This window comes from Gavialis gangeticus, unplaced genomic scaffold (genome assembly GCF_001723915.1).
Source record: "Gavialis gangeticus isolate Ggan-Ray unplaced genomic scaffold, GavGan_comp1, whole genome shotgun sequence".
Lineage (NCBI taxonomy): Eukaryota > Metazoa > Chordata > Crocodylia > Gavialidae > Gavialis > Gavialis gangeticus.
Genome location: NW_017729033.1, coordinates 85,972,329 through 85,992,990, shown reverse-complemented (window position 1 = coordinate 85,992,990; position 20,662 = coordinate 85,972,329). Strand labels below are relative to the sequence as shown.

The 20,662-nt window shown below is 42.6% G+C and overlaps 1 protein-coding gene across 2 annotated transcripts in view; it reads left to right on the top strand.

Annotated features, from left to right (window-relative positions):
- Positions 1-20,662, top strand: part of BANK1 (B-cell scaffold protein with ankyrin repeats 1) — a 457,231-nt gene that overhangs the window by 224,122 nt on the left and 212,447 nt on the right. The gene's annotated exons all lie outside the window — the stretch shown is intronic.

The window sequence follows — 20,662 nt, the reverse complement described above, 5'->3', positions numbered from 1 at the left end:
ATTTCATCTAAGCTGCTTTTAAAACTTCCAAGGATGAAGTTTCCATAGCCTCTTTGAGTAACCAGTTCCAATGCTTAACCATTCTCACAGTGAGGAAGTACTTCCTAATATCCAACCTGAATTTCCCTTGCTGCAATTTAAATCAGTGTTCCTTGTCCTATCCCTTGCAGTCACAGCAAATAATTTATTTCCATCCTCCATATAACCACTGTTCAGGTATTTGAAAGATGGTTATCAAATCTGCACGCAGACTTCTCTTCCCCAGACTAAATCATTTTAGTTCTTTCAGGCTTTCCTCAGAAGTCATTTTTCCTTGGCTGTCACTTGAATCCATCTCACTACTCTTGGTTGAAAAGGAGATTTATAGTACATGTGTTCTGACTAAAGAATTAAAATATGTACCATAGAAATTTTCTTATATAACAAGTCTGTCAATAAAGATATATTGGGCATTATGACAATGAAATTAGCAACAGGAAAATGGAATTTTTAAAAGTTCAAGATGTATCAAAGGTTATAGAGAAAATATTTGTTTGGTGGTATTTGAGAAATAATATGTGACCATGTAATTGAAATACGTGCCCACTGGGGGCAAGATTAAGGTTATATTTGCAACCTAGAATTTGCCACACTTTTGAGTGCTTAATCATATCATTTTAACAGTTAATGTTTGTACGATGCTACAAGAGTAAGTGAACTAATGTTAAATTTAATTACTAAATTCACAAGTTTTGCATATGCAGGAATTATTTGGAAAGTTAAAAGTTCTATGGTCATTCTGTAGTTTGTGTTGAAGTGGACCACAGACAGAGGCAGCCACAAAGTTGTCAGTCAGAGGTATCTCCCTGGGGTTACCTTCATGTTTGGCTATACTCAGTGATTCTTTAGTATTTTCAGCTTGGGCTAGTCATAATGGCCAAACACAGTAGAGAGATAATATCTCTTAACTTTTAAGTTATGCCCCTACTAATACAGCCCAGTAGGTTGTTGACTTTTTCCCCCTATAAAAGCTCACACTGTTGGCTCACATTCATCTTGTGATGCACTTGTACCCCCAGGCCCTTCTCTGCAGTATTGTAACCTATCTAGTCATTTCACACTCTGCATATAATTGCTTTCTCCCAAGTGCAGGACTTTGCGCTTGTTCTCACTGAATTTCATTTTATTTAATTTGGAGAATTTCTTCAGTCTATCCAGGTCATTCTGGAGTCTAACCCTATCCTCCAGAGCAGCAGTCCTCAACCTTTTGGCTCTGCAGGCCAGATGAGTAACCCAAGGCCAGTCTGTGGGCTCAATGGTACCTTGTGTGCTAGGATCAGACCCAGGGAATGGCGCTTCAGGGACCTGGCACCATCCCCTCCCTCCCTCCCTCATGTAGCAGGACTGGACTCTGCCTCCCAAATTGCCCCTCTGCCCATCATCCTCTCCACCAGTGGATCACTGTCCTGGCACCCTGATCCATCCAAGAGCACTGGAGGCATCAGTAGGCATGTTCCCCCTCCCTGCCTGCTGCTAGAGTCCATGCAGACTGTGCTGACCCTGCATGCTTAGATCCAAGCCCCACCAGAGATCTGGGGGAGATAGGGGGCAGTGGAGTGATTTGGTAGGAGGGGGCAATCCAAGTGGCATGGGGGACCCCTTCCCTCCCCCCCCCCAGTCCAGACTGTACTGTGGCTAGAAAGCCAGTAAGTAGGGCAGGAATGGGGCAGACTTGCAGCCCCTAGCCATACCCTGCTCATGAGCCCCTTAGCAATAGATAGGGGCAGTGCACATTTAGAGGGTATTAACCCTGAACATGTAACTGATCACTAGCACTAGTTAATCTTAACACAGACTAACATTCCTTAGAATTGGCACCTGCTAACTCTAATCTGTAATCTCACCCTAAGTGGGGATTTGATAACAGTTTTCAAATACATAAAGGACAAATATGGAGAGGATAGAGATGGGCTTTTCTCTGTCACTGTCTTCCATCCTTACTTTCCTATACTTTTAAATGTTTTGGGAAAATTAGTAATATTAGTTGTCAAATGTGTTATCTGCTAGTTCTGTTTAATTAGTATGGTTCTTAGAAAAATCCTTCTCTGGAACTTGTTAGAGAAATTAGGTTAACAACTGCCTTCATTAATTTATAGGAACCAGTTCTTAGCTGGTATAATTGACTCTGGTTTTTTTAAATTAAAGAAGCTGAACCTGTTTACATCAGGTGTGGATCTGGCCTATCATTTTAAGTACTGCAGCTATGATTAGCACTGTTTCAGTAGTATTCTTCTGGGAACCAACAGATTGAGGAAAAGGTAGAATTTAAGAATTCATAATCTATGTGAATTTGAGTTTTTGGGCTTTTAAATACTTTTTACTAGTGATGGGTCATGTATTTATAATATTTCTGCTTATATCCAGTACAAATCAGTATGGAGCAAAAAAAATCACAGTTAAATTAGTGAAACTTTACAGAACATAAATGAATGCTGGCTTCAGTTTCTTCACAGTATTATAGCTCTTTCTCTAAGAAGGCAGTCATGAGTGGGGGAGGACACTGCTGTATTTTATTGTGCTAGTAATAATTTATAGCTGTAGGAGTAAGCCATATGTAATTGGTAACTGCACATTTGACTTGATTTCATATTTGCTGTAAATGACTCAAAAACCAGCAAGGAACCTGATTAGTAAGCATTAGAAACCATTTACATTATAGGATCATTTTTATTTAACTAAAGTGTCTAATGGGATAAAGCCATGTACGCTCCACGAACCTTGACAAAGTGCTGCATTATATACTCAGAGTAGGACTGGGCAACTCAGAGGACTAAAGTAAATATCATATGCTAAACATTAATTCAGATTCAGCCGAGCTCAGTAGTGAAAAATATTAGTGGGGGAGAAATAAGCTATGGATACAATCTACAAGTCTTAGGTATGGGTGCTGGATATCCGTCTTATATATCAGTGTGTTTACATCCTACTAGATTTTGTTTCCCTCAGTAATGCATAGTAGGGTGTTCAGGAGGTTGCTGTAGATCACTATTCAGTTATCAAATTGACTGTCCAAGATACTTCACTGTGATTAACTCCTTCTTTTTGGTTGTTTTAGCAATTGTCTTAGTTTTTCAGGTGATAGGGCAATCCAAAAATACAGGTCTTAACTAGAACTATTATGCAGCACCAACCCTAGCATGCATGCACTCTGATAGCATGCTCTTCCGTAGAAATTATGACTGTTATCTGCCAGGAGAGGCAATCCTCATTGTACTAGAGTACAAATCTATCTTCTAGCATGAACCCAAGTGTATACTATGACAGCTATGTTGCTGCTGTTAAGAACAAACAATATAAAATAGGACATAATTGGTGAAAATAAATTTGCTCCAGATTAAAAGAAAACCAGTGCATTATAATAAATGCAGAGGGAAAAGATACAAGCAGGAGGAAATAACTGCATGTTGCACAGGTTGGAGAGATGAGTATCAGATTGAGTGATACAGGGTGCATCTACATACTTGTGCTATTTTAGCATGGAGCAATAAATTGTGGCTTATATTGCACAAGAGTTTATTGCTCCCAAGCACCGTGTCTTCACATATGTCCAGGACTGCAGCATGTTGAGCCAGGTTGGAGCAGCGCCAGCTGGCAGAGGGCTAGCAGGCAGCCCCCACATTGAACACCCCTGTGCCCCAGCCAGCCCTGTCAGCATCTACATTTGCATTGCTGCACACTAAAAAATTCCACCATAGGATAGTACTTGTATGTACCAGTACTAACCTACAGCAGTGTTCATCAGTTTACTGCCACCTATATAGGGCCACATGTGTAGATGCAGAGACTTTCCTGAAGAGCTAATTAGACAGCTGTACAGTAAATATCTTGTGTAGATGCACCCACAGAGGCTGTGTCCTCATGAGCAGGGGCGTGCACAAATTCATGCCACTGCTTTTTGCCCCGGTGCACACCCCTGCACATGGGGTTAGTACAGAGAAAATTGCTCCAGGTGGGGTAGGGGAAGCTGGGGCCAGCACCTGGGCTAGCCCTGGAAGACTTACCTGGAGTCCTGCGGGGCTCCTGGGGCACAAGTGGTGGCAATCTGGGCTCATGGAGCCTGGCCGGCACCTGAAGTGTGGCTCTGGCTGGCCAGGCTCTGGTTTCAGGCAGCACACACCGCTGCCATGTGTGCCATCCTGATTTTTTTCCATGCAGTTGTTTTTTTATATCAGGATTTCCCATTATTTACATCTGGCTCTGTGCTGCAAATATGCATCTCAAAGAACCAAATTATATGCATGGGTTGCATTTTGCAGCGCCTCAAAAGCTTTTGTGGTGCCCTGAAACGCACGTGTATGCTCATGTGGATGTGGCCAGAGAGCTTAAATCCGTTGTAATAGCACCAAATAACTGCAAAAAGCAGGATGGATTCCTCCAAAAGCCAATGAGCTAGGATCTTAGGAGTGTCAGGGGAGCACTGGATGCACCTGAGCATAAAGATGCATATTTTTTTCCTTTTTTTAAATCACTTTTTTACCTTACACTGTAATCCTGAGGCAGCTAAACTATCCTCTCTTCTGTTTAGTGTTAGTGGAATCCCGCACTGGCTATTTAAGCTGGTTTTCCATTTGTTATGCATTGCTGAAATGGTACAAAGGGGTCTGGGCCAAAGATTGACTATCTCTTACAACAGTTGTGTGAACTTTTTCCTTTTAGCTGTGACCAAACAGACCTGCATGTGCATTCTTCTGTCATGTGACTTAATTTTATTTTTTAAAATTAAGACAGAAATGAAACAATGAACATCCAAATAAACAAGAGCTAATGTGTAAGCACAGAAAATCGTATGACACATATTTTGTACTTTCATAATTTTTTAGTTGATATCCTGAATAGCAGTGTTCAGGATCAAAAAGTCCTTGTCCACAATTAGTATCATATGACAGCAAATAAATATTAACTACAGTACTAGCAGTCTAAGAACTCTATAAGCCTTCCCTGCAGAATGATCTTAAGCTGGCAAAACTCCCCCTAAAATTTCTCTATCTCAGTCTTTCCTGTGGTAGCTGTTCCACTTGGCCTACTGACTAATTATTAATATAGAGAGGTTGAAACTGACCCTCTAGTCCAAGTCCCTTCTCCAATAAATACTTTAAATTATTTATACAAAGTGGATAAGTTTCTGTATGAGATGCTGAGAAAGACTGCCCAGAGAATAAACTGAGACACTTCTGGTCAAGGCAATTACCCTGTATAAAGGAGAATCAATTTCAAGTCTCTTCTATGATCAATGGCAGTTGTGAACTTGGAACCACATTCTCCCATGTCCCCAAGTGAATGTCCAAGCCATTGAGCTATTCTGGTGGCTTTTCATTACATTTTTTTGAAAGAGCTCTTTGTCCCAATACAAAATTTGGAACATATTTTAAAATCTAAAATGTTTCATGGTCTGGGAAACTATTTCCAGCTTTCACACAAGTAAATAAAAGAATGCCTGGAGCTTGAGTAGCAACAGGAGACTTTAGAAGTATATGGATGCAGCATTAGGTTGCAAACTCAGCAGCTTAGAAAATGTCCAAAAAGGGGAGCTCAGCCAGAATTTGTGATGAATGCCTGTGCCATAGCTATGAACATAAATCCTACCCTGACTTGTGCCAAATGTATTTGGAGTCTTTCAGCATTTAAGTGTGATGCAATTTATTGCTGCATTTACATGTGTGCCTGGGACTGCAGCACATTGAGCCAGGTTGGAGCAGCCCTGGCTTGCAAAGGGCCTGTGGGGTCAGCCTGCCAGCCTGGGGTTACTCCGACCTGGCTCAGTGTGCTGTGGAGGGGCTGGCTGGGGCACGAGGGTGCTTCAGTGCAGGGCTAGCCAGGAATTAGCCCCCACACTGAAGCACCGTCGTTCCCCAGCCAACCTTGTCAGCCTCTACATGTGCATTGCAGGCCAGTAAATAATGTCACTGTAAGTTACAAGTACTAACCTGTGGTGGCATTTGTGGCTGGATCTAGCTGTGCAGGCATGTGTGGTTTGTGACACCACAAACCTCTTTGTGGTGCCACAAACCGCATGTGTTGCACATTAAACCATGCCCCATGCTGCTAATTTGCAGCGCTGGGGCAAAATGTGCTACCACTATTTTCCTGTAGCAACAAAAAAAAAAAAAAAACCCAAAAAAAAGTCAGCACAAAGCATGCCAAAGTGCCATGTGCTAGAACAAACAGAGACAGGGCAGCAGGCAGCCCAGGACTGCTGGCTGTCCCATCTCTGCACGTTGCTGAGCCCCTGCACTGAGGCACCCTGTGCCCCAACCAGTCAGGGAGCAGCACGTGGAGAAGAGGCAGGGAGCAGGCAGCAGTTTCTACATGCTGCAGAACCCCCATCTCAAGGCACCCTGTGACCTAGCCAACTGCTCCCTGGCTGGCTGGGGCACAGAGTACCTCAAGATGGGAGAGCAGGCAGCCCTGGGCTACAGAGCCCCTGTGCTTAGGCATGTGGAGCTCCCATCTCAAGGCATGCTGTGCTGCTGCCAGCCACTCCCCAGCTGCCTGGGATGCAGTGTGCCTTGAGATTGGGGAGCAGGCAGCCCTGGGCCATCTGCTCCCCTGTCTCCGCATGCCTCAGCACAGGGGCTGCGCTGCAGAGCCCTTGCGCTGAGGCACATGAAGCCCCCCCGCTTTAGAAATGCTGTGTCCCATGCAGCGTGCCTCAACATGTCTCAACACAGGAGCTCTGCAATGGAGGGCTGCCTGCTCCCCCATCTTGTGGCACCATGTGCCTGAGCCAGAGACCTACTGGCTGGGGCATAGGATGCCTCTAGATGGGGGCTCTGCAGCATGCAAAGACAGGGGAGTAGAAAGGCCAGGCTACCTACTCCCCACTTTCCAAGTGCTGCTCCACAGCTAGCTGGGGCACAGGGTGCCTGAGTGCGAAGGTTGCCTGCCTGCTAGCCCTGCACTGAGACACCCTGTGCCCCAGACCCACCCCAGCAGCACGTGGAACAGTGGGACATGTCCCACTGCAAACTGCATGAGTAGGGGTGTGCACTGCAGCACAAAGTAGTGGCACAGATTTGTGCTGCTACTATTTCTCGAACGAGCTTTAGTTCAAGTGCCACCACCACCATTTTTAAGTGCAAAGACACTGATTCACAAGACATAGCAATGCTTTAATCAGAGCGACTCTCAGAGTTGCTCTGATTAAAGCGCCACTCCACCCTCATCCCCAGGGCATGTGTAAAAGCACCTCCGTTGCCTAACAGTTGATGAACAAGTAAAAAAAAAAGATATCCTGAAGTAGATCTGAAAATGTCAAAATAGAAAAGTCTAAGTGATATAGCTGTGATAGTCCAGAAATTATGTGAGAGGCAAGGGTTTCTTGGGGTGATAGCTTTTATTGGACCAACTGTGTAGTTGAGATAAAGCTTGGGATAAAGCTTGATGAGTTTTGCTGTGCCTGGATCCTTGGGCATTTATACACATACGTTTTTGTTCCCAGACACACTGGAGATCTTGATTAATTGAGTCTGCTGCACATGCAAGCTGATGTGCACAGCTCTGAGTCACTTGCAGTCAAATAAGCAGCAAAATGCATGATAGCAGGGAGAAAATGGCGGCAGTGCACTTTTGAACTAAAACACCTTTTATGTGTGTTAGTTCAAAAGCAGACCACCACCATTTTCTGCGTACTGACACACATTTCGCCACGTATACAACTTCAAGTGATGTAGCACTGAGCACTTTGAAAAGTGCCCAGCGCTACGGTGCTTGCATCTGTAAAAATGTTTAAGCTTGTGATCACAACTGAGGAAGAATGTGTTTCAGTTGAAAGCTTGTTTAACTTCATCATAAGTATGCAGTTGGTCCAATATAAGATAGCACCCTCAGAAATCCTTGCCTTTTCCATACTAAGAAAGGAAAGAGAAAGGCTTAGAAGGACACTGTACTGCTTTTGTACTCATTTCTGAAATTAGATAAAAACTTGAAACTATAACAAATCTACTGTTAATTTTCATATGTATGACTCTTGAACTTTTTTAATATGCTGGGCACAGAATTTTGCTTTCTTGGCTAATTTTTTCATTGTTTAAAGATATATAGCTATGAAACCTATTGCTGGAGACATTCCTTCAAAATATTTTTCCTTCATTTCTTCTACATCATTTATCATATTTTGAAAGAATCTGTTCTACTGCTTTAGGCAAGGCAATGTTAAAGGGACCATAACCTTGTCTTTTTCATGGATGGTATGGTGGCCCCAGACATCTTTCTTCTTAGCACAACTGAAAAAATATTTCAGATATATTGCTATACTGAGCAGAGTTGAGCTGTTCAGGAGGAACAACTAAGCCAAGGGTGTTCAGTCTTCTGGCCCTACAGGCCAGATGAGTGGCACAGGGCTAGGTTTTTGAGCTAAATTGGGTCCTGTGCTGTCCTCTCCTGATCCCTTGTGCCAGGATTGAGTCCTGGGGGCACAGCACTGCCCCTGACCACCAGAATCAAGACCTGGGGCCCCATATTGCCCCAGCCCAGCCTTGCACACCAGAATTGGGCCCTCAGCCACCTTTTGTTCCTGATCTAGTGTGCAGGACCACACTATCCAGGTCACAGGGCTCCTCATGAATCCAGAAATTCAGCAGCAGATCTGGCCCATGGGCTGGGGGTTGAGCATGAAATGTTTGATAAAAAATAAAGCAAAGAGAAAAGTTGATAACTTCCCCACTCTTTTGTGTTAAGTGTTTCCTGACACCTAGATTTTTGCAAGGCAGTGTCACCTGAGACTGCATGTACTACACAGCAGGCAGGATCTTGGATCTTCAGCAAGCTCTCTGTATTTTCTTACATACAACACACCACCAAATAAGATATCCACCTTGTTTATGGGAAGATGGAATTAAGAAAAAAATATTTTTCAAAACTTATGGCTGCACAGAGCAGAGAGAGAGCCTAATCTTCAACTGACTTGCTCTCCCTTTCATGCTTAATTAAAAGCTGAAACCCTAGCTGCTCCTGAAGACTAGTCTTCATGGGTAAATCTACACTTCTGTAAAATGCTGAAGAGTCTCCAGGGCTCTATAACAGGAGAAGAGAGGACAACTAGCAGACAACTAGCAGACCGCAAAATTGCCCTAAGAAATATTAGGGCATTTTTTGATTGGTGCTTGATTAGTGGAGCATCAAAACCGTTAGTGAAACATCATGACCAATAAAAAGAAGGTACAATCATTGACACCTCTGGAGTGAACAACAGTGAGCCATTTAGTCATTTGACACCCTCAGCTGCTTGAATGGCAGTGTCATTGCTACTACACTGTGGAGCAGGAATCAAAGCAGGTTTGATCCCCAGCTCCCAAAAGAACAAGCTGGCTTTTGGAAAAAGTCGTGTACTACTGCCCAAGTTACATTACTTATATCTGACACAGAAAATGGATTTGAAAAGAGGCAGAAAACAGGCACAGTCTTTATTGACCTCACAGCCTCCTATGACACTGTATGGCATCAAGGCCTCAAATATAAACTGCATTCTATGATACTTCACTGCAAGCTATGTGTTTTCATCATGGGTATGATTTCCAGGAGATCATTGAAATTCATTACCAGCCAAGGAGAAGAGAGCAGAGTATGAACTCTAAAGAATGGAGTCCCCCAAGGGTCAGTGCTGGCACCAGTATTTTTTGTATATACCTCAGACTTCCCACATACAGCATCTAAGTGATACATGTATGCTGATGATGTCATCATAGTGGCCCAAGGAATAGACATGACAGAACTGGAAAAGACACAGGGCGCGTCTACATGAATGAATGTGCCTTCTGCATAGAAAATTCAGAATCATTAAAGCAGTCCCTGGCGCATGTGTACACATGCGCCCTCATTGGGAGTAATTTGAGCTTGATAGGAGCAGCCTAGTCCAGGGGGATCTCCAGGGGGACTTAGCCCTGAGCTCAGAGGGTGGGGCGAATCTGTCCCAGCTCAACAGGCAGCTCTGTCCCAGGCATGGGGAAATCAGGCAGGCCCTGAGTGGGGAGGCCTGCTTGGCGACTGGCTGCCTGCTGGGGGACCCCACCACCCAACCTGGTCACCAGCTGGCTCCTGGGGACTCCCCCCGGTCGTGCCCTACTGATGTGCCCCCAGACTCGGGAGGTACCATTTGCCCGTGGCAGAAGTTGTCACACTAAAAAGCTCAACACTGTACTTAACAGTGTGCTGAGACTCACAAAAGGCTACACAACTACACACCCACAGATGTGTTCCCTGTACTCTTAGGCATTAGACCAAGTGATATAAGAAGACAGACCCTAACATCATTACTGGCAGTACAGCCAAGAAGTGACAAAAATCACCTGCTCCCTCAACTGTTAGCTGAAGACCTGAACAGATGAAGGTTTAAGAGGCTAAAAAGTTGTAAATTATTTATACATGAAGCCCACAAGCTCCTGGGAAAGATTGGAGATGCTGAATCAAACTGATGGGCAGCAACAGGGTGAGTTGACCGTTGGGAAAGGTCAGACCTATTTCTATAGCACTTTAAACCAACACCAAATGAGTGCCCCACTGGGAACAACCTTGACAAATAAATATGCGTGAAGCTGAACAGACCTAGATCTGGATATGGTTGCTTCAAAACAGCACCTTTACAAGATGAACATCTTGGACCCTCTGTGTGAATGCAGTGTCCAACAAACAGCACAATGCTGAATCAAAAGCTGCAATCTTTTCGAATGCCCTGACTGGGTAGATGGAATCTGTACATTGAGTGATAATACCAGACAGTGGCTCATAGATTTCAAAGTTGATATCTGACACTATATAAAAGAAGAAGAAGAAGAAAATCAGCATCCCCACATAATGCACCCACTCCAATTTTGGGGGGTTGATTTTTGGGGAACCAGTGAGTGTGGTATGCAAGTAAACAGGGTCATTTAAAAAGGAGACTTTTAATAAAAAGGAAAATTTAAATGATTGTCATAGTATTCCATTTTATATTATGATATGAAGTTCAGTGCTTTTTATTCAATCCTCACAGTTTGCAATATGTAACAAATTGCCCTCTCTAGGTTTGAGAGGTAACAATTTATTAACATGAGCTGGGTCATTGGCATCTCTCAGGTGGTAAGACTATTTGTGAACTCAAGAAAATATGACTATCGGTTCATATTATAAAGCTTCTCTCTGAAATCTGTAGGGTGATAGAGATATAGAAGTTGATATGTGTATGTGTGCATGCATGCTATTTTTTTGATACACATTGAGATTTTTGTACATATTTCTGTGGTAAGTGACAAACCCCAAAATACAGAGGACCCTATTTGTAGTCAGCAACATTATGTAATTTTTCACTGTTGCATTTCCTTCATCATATATTGTTGTGCAAGTGTGCATCTTCAGTAGTCGATTGACAATAACGATTTTATTAACAGAATGTGATGATTCTAGGAATGCCATTGTACAGTGGCATTCCCAGCTCCCAAGAGTATATGCTTTTACCAGCAGAGTATGGAAAAGCAACAGCTTTACAAGCATCTCGCAGCATAAAAATCAGTGGGTTGGTCAAGTTTTGTTGTTCTGCTGTCCACTTTCAGTGCATCTAAATGCTTCTGGGCATTAAGTTAAATAAAAACCAAACTAGCACTTCAAGCAAGTTTAATGTGAAATTTTAGAAATATTAGATTCAACCTGCTGAAGAAAAATGACTTATTTATGACTTTATATCAGTGTATTAAGAACAAAAACACTTTGCTTTTACTGTATTTTAGTAACGGATAGGAATATAGAAGAGAAATATTTATGAGTGGCCTTGAGCCAAATAGAATTTAGTTTAACCAGCTTCCAGGAACTTTCCATTAGAGGGGGAGAGTTTTAGTGTTGTTCATTATCACAATATGAGTAGTTTTGTTCTTGGCATATACATTGGTGTTTTAAAATCAGTATCTATGTTTTGGCTTTCCCTTCAGAAAAATTCCCAAAACATCCAAACAGAAATTTATCACTTGTGTCTTAATGAGTAGTGCTTAGAAAAATGCGTTCATTAAAATATCTGCTGAATTACAGTTTTCAGCCAGAAACCAGTGTGTCATTTTTTTTAAATTTTCCCTCTGGCTTAATGTTTGATGGTGAAAACGGATGTGCAGAAATTCATTGGGGAAAGCATAGAAACAATATTAAGGGGAAACAGACATGGCAAGGTAGACCCAAAACCCAGAGCCTCTGATACAACTCTGTTTGACCTACCTGACCTCAACAGCACTCATTCTAGCTGTTCTGCCACACTGACCACTTTGTATAGAGTTCATGTCATGGTCCTTACTTATATGACCATAATTAAGGTAGACCATTTGGTATTGGACACAACATTTCTTAGGACTAAGCATACAAATTCAAAAGGTAAATTAAGAACCTTTTCTTTGTGTAATATGCATTCATCTCCTGGTTTGCATAAGAAGATGATACTGGGGAATGTTAAATAGCATGTAATATAGTTTTGTCAGTTAACCAGAATAAAGCTAAATAGGTTACAAACCTTCCACAAAAATAAAATGACTCCATTAAATACCATTAAATGGAGGTAGCATGCACTTTCTAATCCAGTATCATTTTGTGAAAACAGATGGAAACTGGATGTTTTGTCCCTCAGCGTATTAACTATATTATTAAAGTATCTTGAAGATAGTTTAACAAACACAGATTGTATTTTGCTAGGATTTTGAAATATGTGTTTCTTAAGTGGACAAAGGAATTGTCCTTATACAGGATTTTTTTAACAATCTGAAAGGATTGTACTGTAGTATAGTCTCCAGTATTCCAATAGTTTACCAAATACCTCTGAATTCCGTTTCCTTTTTAAGTAATGTTAAACAAAACCACAAGAGTAAAGGTTCACATACCATCCCTGCAGTTTTCCTCATAATTTCAATGAAGAAATTTTCTATTGGACAGCATAAAATCAAGCTATCATATAAGGGTCTCTCTCATGTATTGCACTGTCACTCTGTCCTTTGATTTTATTTCCCTTCAGAACATAGCGCACACACACACACAAAAAGAGAAAACGCAAGATTTCAGAGGAGATCCCCTAAATTGTTCTTCAAATGAATCAGTGCAATTGGGCAGCCGAGTTCAGAAGGAAACAATTAATAATCCTGTTTGAGACAACTTTACTAACAAAGTGCCCCTCTCAGCAAGAGCAACAGGTGAAATTCAGTTCTCATGGAAGTGAAGAAGAATGAGAGGGGGCTCCCTTTAATTTCTAGTGCCACAATTTTACCCTAAAAGCACCCAACATGCTGCCTGCAGTGATGCTTGCCATCTTCACTCTGGCTTTTCTAGGATTTTAGCTTCAGGAACATGTTGATATTTTAGGCTATTTGTCTTCAGACATAATGAGAAATATGAAGATTGTTTTCACCCTCACCTCCCTGTCATTAGGACTTTGGACCAGTATAAGTGAGCAGAAACCAGTTCAAATCTCTAACATAACAGAAGTTAAATGCATATAAACTGCTTTCAAACTGGCCAAAATCAGTTTAAGATGAACCTGGATGGATACAGTATCAGACTTAACTGATTTAGGCTAAATTGGTTTATTGAACTTCTGTCCCAGTTCCTCTCCAGATTTAAGTTAATGCACAGTCCCCCAGCATCCCAGGATGCTTTGCACTTCTCCCTCAAACCTGGCCTCACTGACTGGATAGGCTAGCCTTGGCCAAAGCTGTCTGCTCCAGCCAAACAGTGAGGCATGCTTTAGCAGCCCCCAGCTTTTGACCTGAGCCACTGCAGGCATGTGGCTGAATTTCCAGGATCAAAAGTGAATGATTCTTCACTTGCTTATTCGTTCAATCTATGCAGTTCAGACTAACCTGCGAAGATTGAATCAATTCCGCCTTGGGCTTTCTGACTGTCTATACTTAGCCAAAGTGTGTGGCCTACACACTGACTAAGACAGTCACTGAATAAAGTTATTCCCTTTCAATGTGCAAATAAAGACCAACAACTAGAGAAAAGCTAGAATTTTCAATGGCTCAAGTAACTCAGGAGCCCAAGTTCTGTTTTCTAAAATGACTTAAGTATTACTGAATTCTGACTGAAAGTCAGTGTAGTCCATTATGCCTTCTTTAAGGACATAAGTCCTTTCTCCAGCACTAAACACATTGCTGTTGTTCTGTCCAATACATCAGAAGTTCTAAAATGCCAGAATTTATTTGTTCCTGTATTAATATGACTACCTTTATAGGTCATATTCAGGAAATGACCTATGCACCTCTTCTAATATATTTAGCAAATTCTAAGAAAACCACAACTGAAAGACTGTTGATCGCTTAACACAAGTAGCTTTACTGATTGTTGGCTTTAGCCTTTAAAGTGGGTTCTTCAGGGTGACATAAGTGCCATTTAAATCCAATAATTGAAACAATCATTTTGTCTTGCATCATGTAGACTGGGGTGGCAAAGTTATTTTAATTTTTCAAATGCCTTTTCAGCATTTGAGGGTTGATTGCCTAATTCTGATGAATAAAAAAACAGTTTAATTGAGCTTTTTCAATCCATCCAAGTTCCATTCAGAATAATGACTGTAGAAAACATTCTGGATTTCTCTTGTCTGCAAATATAATTGTCTGTGGCCATGTCTACACAAGATATTTTACTGCACAGTAGAGCTAATTACTGTGTAGTAAGCATCACCATCTACACATGCTTACCCTTACTGTGCAGTATTTTGCTCTTGATTTTGGCAGTAAATTTGCTACCTGAAAATGCAAGTAGCAAATTAACTGCCTAGTAATTAATGTGCAGTACAGCATGTGTAGCTGGCCAACCGGGAGCAAATTTTCTCCCAGTCAGCCAGGCAGCATGGGGTGGGAGATTACTCCCTGCCCTTGGGAGCTGCCTCCACCACTGGAGCCTGGGTGTTCCCCTACCCTGGCAGCAGGGAGCTCGCATCCTCCACTCTGCAATCACGGAGCAGGGGCTGGGAGATTGTTCCCAGCCCCAGCGCTGCATTTATGGATCTGGGGCTGGGAGCAATCTCCCATCCCCTTCTCCATGATTACAATCGCAGTCCCAACCAGGAGACAACGGTATCCTGGCCATGCTCCCAAAGGGAGCCTAGAGCTGGGCTAGCATCCAGAGGGAGCCTAGAGCTGGGCTAGCATCCAGAGGGAGCCTAGAGCTCACCCTGGCTACTGCAGGGAGCCAGTGCAGGGCTGGAGGGGGCAGGAGCAGACTGCTGCTAGGGGCACTAAATCTGTTCCCAAATCCCCACAGCTGTAGACACCAGCACAGGGTGGGTTTACTTTAGAATTTACTATAGAGTTCCTGGCTAACCTTAGTCTACTCTAGAGTAAACCCACCCCACAGCATTTTCACATGTAGACATGCCCTGTGTCTCGCTGCTTAATGAATCATGCAAGATGGAGTTTACATACCAGTATTGGTATATGTATAAGTATGTGCTAGTGAGCTGATCTAATTCGTGAAACAACAGATTCCTGAATCTGCACCCATTGTTTAAATTCCTTTTCATTTAAGTGAGATTAGGTTCAGACCTTAATTGAACTGGTGTCAAATTGTTTGTTATCATATCCTATATCTCTTCAACTAGGTTAAGTCATGATAATTCCTCTACCTGTGTTCAGTCATGAGAAAACATGTTGGGATCCAGAATATTCTTGCCAATTGCTATGGTTGCAGATATTAGCCACTTCCTACTTGCCCTGATAAATGTGTAGGCATTGGAAACACATTTGTGTTTCAGCATCTTTATCTGATTGTTTCCTGACGGAAAACTTATATGGGCTTTTTGTTTGTTTGTTTTTGTATTTTTAAGTACCAAGGGAAAAAAGGTCTAATAGGATAAGTTTGTTTGGTTTTTGTTTCTGTTTCTCTCTCCTCACTAAATCTAAGAGATGTATCTCTTTAAATCATTAACCAGAATTGGCTCTAAATATAGGAGAGGTTGGCAAATACAGAGAAGCTCCCTTACCAGTTAGTACAAACAAAGGTAGTACAAAATCCTTTCATTAAAGCTGTCAGTATTAGACTGGGTGCTGTCTCCCTCTCCCTTCCTACCTTTAGTCTGGGCAGCCCCATCCTTCCCAGTTGTCCTGCTCAGGTACTCACCATCTACTGCTAGATAGTGGGCGCATCTACACGAGACGCTTACTGTGCAGCAGCCTAATAACACTGTGCAGTAGCTTGCTGGTCAAAACCCATACTAATACACTATTGTGCAGTGTTATTAAGCTACTGCACCATAAGCATCACAAAAAAGTTCACTGGTACTACTGAGCAGTAATACTGCGCATTTCATTAGCACTTCATTAAGCAAGTACTAAACTAAATGTGCAGTAACTACTGTGCATTAATGAATGTGTAGATGCTCCCAGTGAGTCTAAATACTTCCCATGCCTTAGGGATAGAGGAAACCATTTCTGTCCCACTCCCCTTCTGCATCCAGTCCTTTCTCTGGTGGCTGGAATGACCAGCAGCATAACTGGAGGAGGAGGGGGAGCAACAAGGACAGCAGCCTAGGCCCTGCCATTTGGGAGGGGGTGCAAAAATATCTGTGATTGCAGCAGTTGCTAATCATATTGCTATAATTGGCACTGTGGCAGCGTGGACTGCCCTAGCAATACATAGCTGCCCAGGGAGTGGAGCTGCCCAGCTACATCCCTGGGAATAACTCTGCCTCTCATAGTGGATATTTCCCACAGACCTTTCCTAGAGAATGAGAAGCCCTTCAGGTTGAAGAAGAAAAAATTGAAACTGAGAAAGAAGAATCCGTATGCAAGAAAGAAGTGAGTGAGGCCAGACTGAAGGTGATGTGGTAGACAAATTTCTAGATGAGTAAATGAAAGTTAGAGAAGAGATTGAGAAGATAAAATTAGAAAATATAGTGGAAGTGATAAAAGAAGGGAATATTCAAAAGAAGGGACAGCATAGTGAGAGGAATTGTTAAATAAGTTCTGCCACCCATTGCTACCTGCTGTCTTTCTCTTCCTTTGCTTTGTATGTGCCATCTCTTAAATCCATACCCACCCCTTTAACACAGGGCTTTTCACAACAAACATCCTAATCTTTTACTTGGTATATTTTTTATTTAGAAAAAGTTTTCCTTAATGTTTGAAGTCCTTGGTGGTGTTTTTTAAACAGTAAATTCTCTCCTCCTTTCATTAGATTTTAAATGTTGAGAAACTGCACTGTCCCAGTGTGCCACATTAGAAAGCTTATTTTTCAGAACAAAATAGCATACATTTTCAGCACCATGCAGGGTTGATTAAATGCTCAGCTCCTTTTTTATTACCAGTGCTTGTATGCTTAATCTACCGTGTGCAACACTGAAAATTTTCCTCTGTAGGCCTTATGCAGATCTCCACCAGTTATCATCTATTCAGACCACACAAGCTAAGGTCTTTGAAATCGTTGAGTCCAGGATTGCATGGTGTCAGCCCAGCTTCTTTGGGACTCAGCTATGCAGCAATGGCAACTTAATTTGAACTGTTCATGTAATGGGTGAGTGTGGTTTCCAAAATGAAGCTCTTGGTACCGAGCTCCACTGAAGTTGATGAAGCTTCTGTTAGTGTAAGGAAGATAGTATGATCAAGATCAGCTTCAGAAAAAGTCTATCCCTGCATTCTTTATCCTGTTTCAATTTTCATTCAGTGGGAACCATTCTTGGTCATCCAAGGGAAAACTTTTGAACCTCAACCTTTCATACTGTCCTATTTGGTGCAGGTACAAGAAGCAGAGATGTAGTCTTGTACTGCAATTTTTGTACTGCATCTTGTACTGCAATTCTGTTGATTTTCTAAGGGGCCTTGGGCCACACCAGAAGGGGACATGGGCCATGGAGGCTACATGCCCCCTCCCCCCCGCCCAGATGCACGGAGTGCCTGGGTGCCCTGCTGCTGCTCTCGCTGCACCAGCTCCCTGCCACACCTCCCCCTCCTGCTTCTGCTCTCTGAACCTCACTGCTGCACTACACCCCCCCATGCACCCCAGCCTTTGTGTATGCATCCCCATTGCTGCTCCACCCACCTGAGGATCACGACTCACCTTTAGGTCCCTGACAGCAAGCTCCCACTGACTGCTGGGGTTGCAAGCTCCCTGGCACTGAAGGCTATACTGTGCTGCACCACCCTGCCCACTATGGCAGAGGCAGAGGCAGAAAGGAGAAGCTGGCAGAGGGGTGCCTAGTGCCTGACTGCTACTGCAGCTTGTGCAGTGGGGGAAGCAGTGACTAGGTGAGAGCCTGAGGCTACTGTTTAGCCCTTCATGGGTGCCATGTAGACCACAGGCCACCAGTTGGAGAGCTCTGATGTACTATAATAATCTAATCTGTTTGGACACTATAGTTTCGCTCAAAGGTTTAGTGAGCCCTTGCTTTCCTTCTGAGCAGAAGCATTAAAGACTTAATACTAGCTAGCTAATATGAGCTTCTGCATTTGGGGATGTAATCTGTGGTGACTGGAATGACCCTGTCCTGCTGCTTGTGGTCAGAAAAAACATTCCCTACAAACTTCCCTCACTTACACACCCTGCAGTCTAGAAACATATAAATTACTTAATAACAATTGTTACCAAGATGAAGGATAGAAGGGGTCTTGTTGTACAACTCTCTGAAACAAGTGTAGTGGTTCTCAACCTCCCCTGCCCCACATTGTCAAGATCTAGCTGGAATACCACTTCCAATTAGCAGCCTGGGTAAGGCAGGATGTACAAGAACTCCTAACAGTAGTTTGTGAGAATACTTGAATACTAATGGACATGTTTTACCAGCATTCTGTGGTTAAATTGTGTATGGTTTCTTTTCCTTTCTCTCCATTTCATGACTGATATATTTACTTATTTATATATGGCATTCTATATATTTAAATATTAAATTCTAATATTGTAAAAGCCTTAGTCTGTCTGTTCGTAATCCTTTATTCACACTCTGATTGGTTATGTGACTGTTTGGACAGGAGCATGACAGTGGTGACGGAGTAGAGGGGGGCGAGGCCCTGGCTCTGGCCCAAAGTGTCAGGGGGGAGGAAGAGAGTGGGCACCGCCACAGCCCGGCCCAAAGCAGTGGAGGGGAGGGAAGGGGGGGGACTCAGTTCTGGCCCTGGCCCTGGCCCTGGCCCTGGCCCTGGCCCTGGCCCGAAGTGGCAGAGGGGAGGGGTGGGGGGGCACTGGCCCTGGCCCCAGCCCAAAGCAGCAGAGGGGAGGATGGAACCAGCCCCGGCTACAGCCCCTGTCCTGGCTCGAAATAGTGGGGGGGAAAGGGAGGAGCAGCCCCAGACCCAAACCTAGCCCAAAGCGGCTGGGGGAGAGCCAGTGAGTGGCCCCAGCCCCGGCCAGGGTGGGGGAGGCAGACGCAGGCCTCTGTCCCCTCCTGTCATTCTTGATGGGCAATTTGCTAATATTTAAATATATAGCATTATTTACTTATTTATATATGGCATTCTAAATGATAAAGGTATCAACAAGCCACAAATACAGTGGTTGATCCTGATCCCTTCACCATCCCTTCCTTTCTCCAACCCTGAAGAAGAAAAATTAAAGACAATTTTCCAGAATTCTCAGAACTACCACAGTTTGAACAAATTGAAGGATTTGCTGCCTAGGACTGAAGTTCACTGGCAGTTTAGAAAAACTTGGAGGGAAATTTGGGATGAACCAAAATGATTTTTTCTGTAAAGCAAGCAATTCACTTTCAGTAAAAAAAAAATTAATTTGACCCAAAATGAAGTGTTTCATCGTAATTTAAAGCAGTTTTTGATTTTAAATAACATTGATACAACAGACCAGAATTTGGGGTTGGTTCTGCATTTTTATTGCAAAAAAAGATTCAGCCAAAAAAACTTCACCTAGCACTATTGCTACCTAACTGCAAATGATAGGAGGCAAAGTTGCAGTCCTGTATGTATCCTAATGATTTCGTACAGTGCCATTAAGCTTGTGAAAATCAATAGTCAGCTTGGGTTTGTTTTCATAGTGATGGCATTATGATGTAGCTCAGCCTTGGGCATGTCAATTTATATTCATTCCACTTTCTACTCATTCCCCAGTATGAATGTGTGTCTTCTTCAGTCATGACATAATTTCTTCATGTATTACTGTTTACTGCTGTAAGATAATACATGCAGGAAGATGAAGAGGAAAGTATGTATAACTTATTTAAAGAATCCTAAATGCAATGAATGTGATTGCTAACAATATTTGTTTAATTACTTTAAGTGCTGCTGTAATAACACTTTGGTCACTGCTTTTTAGTTTCAAATGGTTAGGAGTCTGTGTGAAAAAGAAGATAATCTATCTGATTTCTACCACTTATCATACACTGGTAATTACTTTGCAAAGCCTGCTGGGATGTTATTCTTTCAGCAGTATTTCAGTGTTCAGAACCACTGATGGTTACATACATTCTAAAGTATGCTGGGAGCTATGACATTGACAATGAATGAAATGATAAGGTGTTTTTAGATGTCTTGCAGGGGCTGGATATTCACAAATATTCTGGAATTGAGTCAGAATCTCAGGCTGGATTCACTGACGTAAGATTTTGTAAAGCAATATTAGGCAAACCTGATCCTAGAGTTGGCAACAAAAGTAAGCCTTTTGATTTGGACTTTTCAGTACAACTGCTAGTGCCTTTTTAAGACAGGAAGATCTCCCACCTTAGCAATCAGTCTCTTTTTCCATT